Raw genomic sequence first — 10,000 nt, forward strand, 5'->3', positions numbered from 1 at the left:
ACGCACACGCATATACAGACACACACTTATACCGTAAGACACGCACGCGCATATACAGACACGCACTCATACGTTAAGACACGCACACGCATATACAGACACACACTCATACCGTAAGACACGCACACGCATATACAGACACACACTCATACCGTAAGACACGCACACGCATATACAGACACACACTCATACCGTAAGACACGCACGCGCATATACAGACACGCACTCATACGTTAAGACACGCACACGCATATACAGACACGCACTCATACCGTAAGACACGCACACGCATATACAGACACGCACTCATACCGTAAGACACGCACACGCATATACAGACACACACTCATACGTTAAGACACGCACACGCATATACAGACACGCACTCATACCGTAAGACACGCACACGCATATACAGACACGCACTCATACCGTATGACACGCACACGCATATACAGACACGCACTCATACGTTAAGACACGCACACGCATATACAGACACGCACTCATACGTTAAGACACGCACGCGCATATACAGACACGCACTCATACGTTAAGACACGCACACGCATGTACAGACACACACTCATACGTTAAGACACGCACACGCATATACAGACACGCACTCATACCGTAAGACACGCACACGCATATACAGACACACACTCATACCGTAAGACACGCACGCGCATATACAGACACGCACTCATACGTTAAGACACGCACACGCATATACAGACACGCACTCATACCGTAAGACACGCACACGCATATAAAGACACGCACTCATACCGTAAGACACGCACACGCATTTACAGACACGCACTCATACGTTAAGACACGCACACGCATATACAGACACGCACTCATACGTTAAGACACGCACACGCATGTACAGACACGCACTCATACGTTAAGACATGCACACGCATATACAGACACGCACTCATACCGTAAGACACGCACACGCATATACAGACACACACTCATACCGTAAGACACGCACGCGCATATACAGACACGCACTCATACGTTAAGACACGCACACGCATATACAGACACACACTCATACCGTAAGACACGCACACGCATATACAGACACGCACTCATACCGTAAGACACGCACACGCATATACAGACACGCACTCATACCGTAAGACACGCACACGCATATACAGACACACACTCATACGTTAAGACACGCACACGCATATACAGACACGCACTCATACCGTAAGACACGCACACGCATATACAGACACGCACTCATACCGTAAGACACGCACACGCATATACAGACACACACTCATACGTTAAGACACGCACACGCATATACAGACACGCACTCATACGTTAAGACACGCACGCGCATATACAGACACGCACTCATACGTTAAGACACGCACACGCATGTACAGACACGCACTCATACGTTAAGACACGCACACGCATATACAGACACGCACTCATACCGTAAGACACGCACGCGCATATACAGACACACACTCATACCGTAAGACACGCACACGCATATACAGACACACACTCATACGTTAAGACACGCACACGCATATACAGACACGCACTCATACCGTAAGACACGCACACGCATATACAGACACGCACTCATACCGTAAGACACGCACACGCATATACAGACACACACTCATACGTTAAGACACGCACACGCATATACAGACACGCACTCATACCGTAAGACACGCACACGCATATACAGACACACACTCATACCGTAAGACACGCACACGCATATACAGACACGCACTCATACCGTAAGACACGCACACGCATATACAGACACACACTCATACCGTAAGACACGCACACGCATATACAGACACGCACTCATACCGTAAGACACGCACACGCATATACAGACACGCACTCATACCGTAAGACACGCACACGCATATACAGACACACACTCATACGTTAAGACACGCACACGCATATACAGACACGCACTCATACCGTAAGACACGCACACGCATATACAGACACGCACTCATACCGTAAGACACGCACACGCATATACAGACACACACTCATACGTTAAGACACGCACACGCATATACAGACACGCACTCATACGTTAAGACACGCACGCGCATATACAGACACGCACTCATACGTTAAGACACGCACACGCATGTACAGACACGCACTCATACGTTAAGACACGCACACGCATATACAGACACGCACTCATACCGTAAGACACGCACACGCATATACAGACACACACTCATACCGTAAGACACGCACGCGCATATACAGACACGCACTCATACGTTAAGACACGCACACGCATATACAGACACGCACTCATACCGTAAGACACGCACACGCATATAAAGACACGCACTCATACCGTAAGACACGCACACGCATTTACAGACACGCACTCATACGTTAAGACACGCACACGCATATACAGACACGCACTCATACGTTAAGACACGCACACGCATGTACAGACACGCACTCATACGTTAAGACATGCACACGCATATACAGACACGCACTCATACCGTAAGACACGCACACGCATATACAGACACACACTCATACCGTAAGACACGCACGCGCATATACAGACACGCACTCATACGTTAAGACACGCACACGCATATACAGACACACACTCATACCGTAAGACACGCACACGCATATACAGACACGCACTCATACCGTAAGACACGCACACGCATATACAGACACGCACTCATACCGTAAGACACGCACACGCATATACAGACACACACTCATACGTTAAGACACGCACACGCATATACAGACACGCACTCATACCGTAAGACACGCACACGCATATACAGACACGCACTCATACCGTAAGACACGCACACGCATATACAGACACGCACTCATACCGTAAGACACGCACACGCATATACAGACACACACTCATACCGTAAGACACGCACGCGCATATACAGACACGCACTCATACGTTAAGACACGCACACGCATATACAGACACGCACTCATACCGTAAGACACGCACACGCATATAAAGACACGCACTCATACCGTAAGACACGCACACGCATTTACAGACACGCACTCATACGTTAAGACACGCACACGCATATACAGACACGCACTCATACGTTAAGACACACACACGCATGTACAGACACGCACTCATACGTTAAGACATGCACACGCATATACAGACACGCACTCATACCGTAAGACACGCACACGCATATACAGACACACACTCATACCGTAAGACACGCACGCGCATATACAGACACGCACTCATACGTTAAGACACGCACACGCATATACAGACACACACTCATACCGTAAGACACGCACACGCATATACAGACACGCACTCATACCGTAAGACACGCACGTGCATATACAGACACGCACTCATACGTTAAGAAACGCACACGCATATACAGACACGCACTCATACCGTAAGACACACACACGCATTTACAGACACGCACTCATACGTTAAGACACGCACACGCATATACAGACACGCACTCATACTTAAGACACGCACACGCATATAAAGACACGCACTCATACGTTAAGAAACGCACACGCATATACAGACACATGCACACAGAGAAAGACACACGCACACATATAATAACATGCACGCATATAAAGACACACGCACACACATAAAGACACGCACACGCATAAGGACGAACACACACACACACACACACACACATAAAGACACTCATGCAAACATGTAAGGACACACATATAAAGGCACACGTACGCACGTTATAACGCACACACATAAGGACACACAAACATACACAACTATAAAGACAAATATACATACACACATTGACATATATTCACCCATAAACACACATGAACATCAACACGCCAAAGTGCAGGTACGTAAACACAAAAACACACAACTATTCATACGCCAAAGTCCAGTGTAACACAAAGGAGAAACACAGATGGATGCAGGTTATTTAAACTGGATGTCGTTTCCAGATGTTTCAACATTGAATCTTTGCTCTTTTCCACGTACATAGAGGACTCTATAAAGGGAAATGTAAGGAATTCTATGATTTATAAAGCCATGAAACTGATATGAATTCTACAGAACTTTAGGTGATATGTACATGCACAATGTATACGCACACAGACACACACACACACAAACACACACAGACACACACGGACACACGTGATCAATCGGAGAATAGATACGTTTCATGTAAAGTGAAATGAAAACGATTGTTTGCGTCATTAAGGAAGACTTTGTGCAATCAACTGACATACGTACCTCCCTTCAAAGCTTTAGTATATTCAGTATCTACATGATGTTACCGAGTGTCCATTGTGTATACACACACCCAGACACACACATACACACACCAGACATACACACAGACACACACACAGACACAAACACAAACGCACACATTATACACACACACAAACACACACACACATACGCACACACGGACAGACAGTGAAACAGACAGACAGAAAGACAGACACACTCTCTATCTCTCGGACACAAAGTCACTCATGTCACCCTCCCTATCTGTAACGCACGTCGGCTGGGAATTCCGATCGCACTGCGACCGCAAGCCAGGACGTGCTGCAAAGCACCGCCTGCTGAGTGGCACTGGGCTGTGTGTGTGTGTGTGTGTGTGCGCGTGCGTGCGTGTGTGTGTGTCAGCGCTTCATCTGTGGATTACATCGTGGTTCATCATCAGACAGCGACATACCTTCGTCGTGACTCAGACACACACACAAACACATACACACGCACACACACACACGCACACACACACACACACACACACACACACACGCCCCCACTCAATGTCAATCATTGCCTCTCCTGTCGTCCGATGCCATCTCACAGTGACTCAAACGGGGGTTATTAACGCACAGGTAATGAGTAATGGTGTGTGTGTGTGTGTGTGTGTCTGTGATGGTGTTTGTGTCTGCAAGCGTTAGTCATGACATTTACATCGTGCAGTCATCTTCTAATTATATTCAGATTGCTCGACAAATCAAAAATGCATCTGTCATATAAACGCCTCTATTATGAGTACCTTTTCTAAAATAATCAAATTAGTTTCATTGAAATGAACAGACATATTTAGTCACCTTTTTGATGATGGTGGCATGGAGACAACCTCATTGCAACACGATTGCTGTTCATTCTGGTTTCTCAAGTTAATGTTCTCAAGAAAACTTAAAACAACAATTAATTTATGTTTAGTCCCTTAGTTGGAATATGCGTGGAATATTTGTCTATCTTTGTGTTTGTCTGTGTGTGTGTGTGTGTGTGTGTGTGTGTGTGTGTGTGTGTGTGTGTGTGTGTGTGCGTGTGCGTGTTGCGTAATGTAATTGTCTTGCCCTCGAGGGGACCAGACATGCTGCTAAGTAAACAAGAGATAGCCGCGCGTAGCCGCAGCATGCTAGCCACATTCTCCCACTGATTGTCTATCTGATTGACAGGTATGCTGGCGGCCGCTGGCTAGCCCGTCTAGCATCGGTCGCCGTTAGAAGGTGTGTGTGTGTGTGTTTGAACACATTCTTTGCGCTGCATTGAATACAAGCGCACTCACTCTCACTTTTAACTCTGGTTCGACGGTGAACCAATCAGAATGGTCTGCTTTGTTTTCTGGGGTGAAGGCAGAGACTGGGGCGGCATGCTGTCGATACAGTCTGCTGGCCGTGTGTGTTCGGTCACGTATGTGTGTGTGTGTGTGTGTGTGTGTGTGTGTGTGTGTGTGTGTCTGCGTGTTTGTGTGTTTGTGTGTGTTTGTGTGTGTGTGTGTGTGTGTGTGTGTGTGGGCCTTCAGAGCAGTTAGCTGGGGGCCGTCAGATGGCTGTCGGATAAGGAGCGGGAGCGAGGCTTCTCGGAGCGTTGTGAAATCCCGCCGGATCTCCTCGCTGACAATATAGGAATTTCCCCGCGTCGCAAAGTACATTTTCCCCATACCTGTCCCCTCTGAGGGGCGAACAACACACACACAAACACACACACAGACAGACAGACAGACAGACAGACAGACAGACAGACAGACAGACGCAGGCACGCATACACAGACAGACAGACAGACAGACGCACAGACAGACAGACAGACGCACAGACAGACGCACAGACAGACAGACAGACAGACGCACGCACGCAGGCACGCACACACAGACAGACAGACAGACAGACAGACAGACAGACAGAAGCACACACACAGACAGACGCACACACACACACACACACAGACAGACAGACAGACAGACAGACAGACACTTGTTAGGATGGAACCCCCCACTGTGTGTGCGGGTGTGTTTGAGTGTGTCCGTGCATACAGTCAAGTGTGTGTGTGTGTGTGTGTGTGTGTGTGTGTGTGTGTGTGTGTGTGTGTGTGTGTGTCTGTGTAAGAGTCTGCGTATGTGTGTGTGTGTGTGTGTGTGTGTGTGTCTGTGTAAGAGTGTATGTGTGTGTGTGCGCGCGCGACTTCACACATTCGACGGCGTGTGTTGCGTTTTCTCTGCGTTGTTCTCCCGCGGCCCACCGGGCGTGTGTTCCGTCACGTCCGGACAACACAACACACGCTCAGCTCCCACCGTCAGACAGAGCCGGCCGAGGCCAGAGCGGCCCGCCCCAGAGCGGCCCGGCCCAGAGCGGCCCGGCCCAGAGCGGCCCGCCCCAGAGCGGCCCGGCCCAGAGCGGCCCGGCCCAGAGCGGCCCGCCCCAGAGCGGCCCGCCCCAGAGCGGCCCGCCCCAGAGCGGCCCGGCCCAGAGCGGCCCGCCCCAGAGCGGCCCGGCCCAGAGCGGCCCGCCCCAGAGCGGCCCGCCCCAGAGCGGCCCGCCCCAGAGCGGCGGCAGGCCGTTACATAACGCCGTGGAAACGCTCTGTCGGCACATTGAGACAGGGAGATAAACAGGCCCAGCTCCTACTAGAACGCAAACAAACCACACGCACGCACACACGCACGCACGGACACGGGAGCGCGTGTGTTTTTCATGAGCAGAGTACGTTAGAGTTAGATTGATGTATTTTTCCCCGTCTGGGACACAATCTGGAGCTCGGGTTCCACCCTTGGCTGGATGCTGAGCGGACACCGAGGTGATACAGAAAGAGGCTTTTTCACTGTATTCTGCTAACCCTGCTTATAGGAAACAGGTGGCCTGGTTTACGATCCAGTAGCTGGGTTAGCCTCTGTGTGTGTGTGTGTGTGTGTGTGTGTGTGTGTGTGTGTGTGTGTGTGTTAAGGTAGATATGAAGACAGGTAGATTGCTCCACTGTGTCTGAGCATTTCTCAACAAGTCCTCAGAGTGTTTTATGGCCGCTTCAGATCCATTGTGTATTGTAGTGTTATTCCAGGGGGTTTTCGTATCGTCGGAAGGTAGGGCCTTTCTTATCTCTCCTAGCCCTTCTGGGAGTTCATCGGATAATGGGGGGGGGGGGCAGTCTGGGAGCTCAGACATTGATGTCACGTGTTGTCGTGTCTTCAAAGTTTATGTGTACAGCCTTTTATCTCGATTCATTTGACTCACTTCCAGTCTATAGGCCCACTTCAGAATCTCAAAGGCTTTCACAAGATCTTTAAAGCCCACTGCCGCCTCGCATTTTCCGGCATCTTCACTGTATTTCGGGACCCCATAACCGATACCCAACTAGCCTAGAGAAGCCATACCATGGTACCCTATGTACCCATGCATTACTGTATTCATGCGTTTTATCAGAGAACTATAAATGTCAACTCATCATCCACATTGTATTTATAGCAAAAGAAAACGATCGGGGGCAGTACCGTCGCAAACCACTAGGGAAGCACGACGCACAGGATTGGATTCACTGTGTTACATGATCCTCAGTAGGGACACAGGAAGGACTCACGGCCGGGCGGAGCACGAACAAGTCCAGCAGGATGGTTCCAACCTTCAGCGGACAACAACAAGTCAAAGTCACGGAACCACAAGGTTTACATCGTAAAATGCCAATGAGTCGTGAGATTAGATTTGTTTTTTTGTTTCTTTATCAGTTAACCACCGTCCAATCCTACCAGGGTCATAAAGGCTCGGCACTCGCTGTTTGTGTGTGTGTGAGTAAGGAGGGGGGCGGTGTTATTGAGGACGTCGTGGTCGGTGTGTAAACTGGAAATAACCAAGGGGATCGCAGCCCCCCAACAACCAGCGTTGACGCTCCGCTGACTTCAGGGCTAGAGGAGAGCCGCCTCGATGCGTCAGAGCGTACGACCCCCCGTCGTCCTGGCAACGCGTCAGGACGTTCAAATCACGAGTCGGGAGGCTGAAACGAACGCGTTACAATGACGCTTACCCGGTACTAGATGTCTCTGGTTCCGAACCGCTCGGAACCGGCGATGGAACGGCGTTGGTGGGAAAAAAGGGGTACGAGACCCCTGAGCCGTACCAGGACCCCCTAAAACCCCCCGGCCCCCCAGAGCAGAGTGTCAAAGCCCCCCCCCCCCACTTCTTGTCAGCCCTTGGCGTCGAGCCATTGCTGATGGTCGAAGCGGGGAACGGCCGCGGCGTAATTTGGGTCAGTTTGCAACAGCCAGACACGAGAACACCAAATGAGAGCACCCGGGGAGGTGAAAACAGTATTTTCAGTTGGTTGTGGTGCGCTAACCGCTTTGGAGCAGGGTGTTTATCAGCCCCCTTTCTTCCTGTTGGAATCATTTACTTCCTGAAAGGGGTGGGGGGGGAGCGGTCTGAGACACTTACACAACTGTGTCTCTTACCCCCCCCATTCATTTCTTTGTTTTTGTCATCGTTCTTTCGCCCCCAAAATGTGTGTGTGTTTGTGTGTGTGTGTGTGTGTGTGTGTGCATTGAGAGAGTGTGTGTGTGTTTGTGTGGGAGCACACTTATGTGTATATTTGTGTGTGTGTCTGTGTGTGTGTGTGTCTGTGTGTGTGTGTGTGTGTCTGTGAGCGTGAGAGTGTGTGTGTGTATGTGTGTGTGTGTGTGTGTGTGTCTGTGAGCGTGAGAGAGTGTGTGTGTGTTTGTGTGGGAGCACACTTATGTGTGTATTTGTGTGTGTGTGTGTGTGTGTGCGTCTGTAAGCGTGAGAGTGTGTGAGCCCACGTTTGTGTATGCGAGAGAGAGAAAGAGTGTGAGCGAGAGAGAGATTTATGAGGTCCGTCGACTGAGAATGAATCTCACCCCCTGCAAGGCAAGGCCACTCCTGGGTATTCACACCCTGTAAAGAATGCATTAACTCTGTTAATGTGTGGGTGGGCGTGTGTGTGCTGTGGTGTATTCATATAGTGTGCGCTACGGTGTGTGTCTCTTAAATGTGTCAGCTGATTAATGATAATAAAAGACAGAGAGTCTATTGTTGTCCGATTGCTGTCCGTCAGCGAATGTGTTCACATGCACCTAAGTGGGTGTGCGCGTCTTTGCGTGTGCCAACCAAACTTTGAGCGCCTACACGAACAACACTGTTATCCAACGTATCCCATGATATCAGCGGCCACATGATGTCAATTAACGTTGATGACCGCGATATGAACCACCGATGAGATTAAAGGGCGATTCGGAGGCACGGCCATGACAGACAGCATGACAGGCAGCATGACAGACAGCGACCGTACATGGAGCAAACTCCACGGCCGTCTCCGCCAACAAAAACGTTACAAAAACACTGACGGTTATTTTCTGTCCGCTGGTACGTTCTTGGCCTTCGTAGCCTGGGAACCGGACGAATCTGCAAGCTTGTGATGTATTTGCTCTGGCGTATGCTTCCAGCCTGGTCCCTAACGCTAACCCAATCACGACTGGGGTGGGGTGTGAAACGATGACTGTAGTATGTACAGAGGAGCGCCCAATGGGACCACTGTTGTCGTAAAAAAACAAGATGGCTGCTGCTGCTGTGTCACACGTTCGGTCGCTCTGATTGGTTGGAGGTCTGGACCCGTTGCAAAGCCACCTTGGAAATCGACATTAACTGAGACAGATACACATTCGAGAGTTG

At 49.7% G+C, this 10,000-nt stretch overlaps 1 protein-coding gene across 1 annotated transcript in view; it reads left to right on the forward strand.

Moving 5' to 3' along the window:
• ntn4 (netrin 4) overlaps positions 1 to 10,000 on the forward strand; it is a 27,359-nt gene that overhangs the window by 11,574 nt on the left and 5,785 nt on the right.

This window comes from Pollachius pollachius (assembly GCF_949987615.1).
Source record: "Pollachius pollachius genome assembly, chromosome: 4".
In the NCBI taxonomy this organism is placed as follows: Eukaryota; Metazoa; Chordata; class Actinopteri; order Gadiformes; family Gadidae; genus Pollachius; species Pollachius pollachius.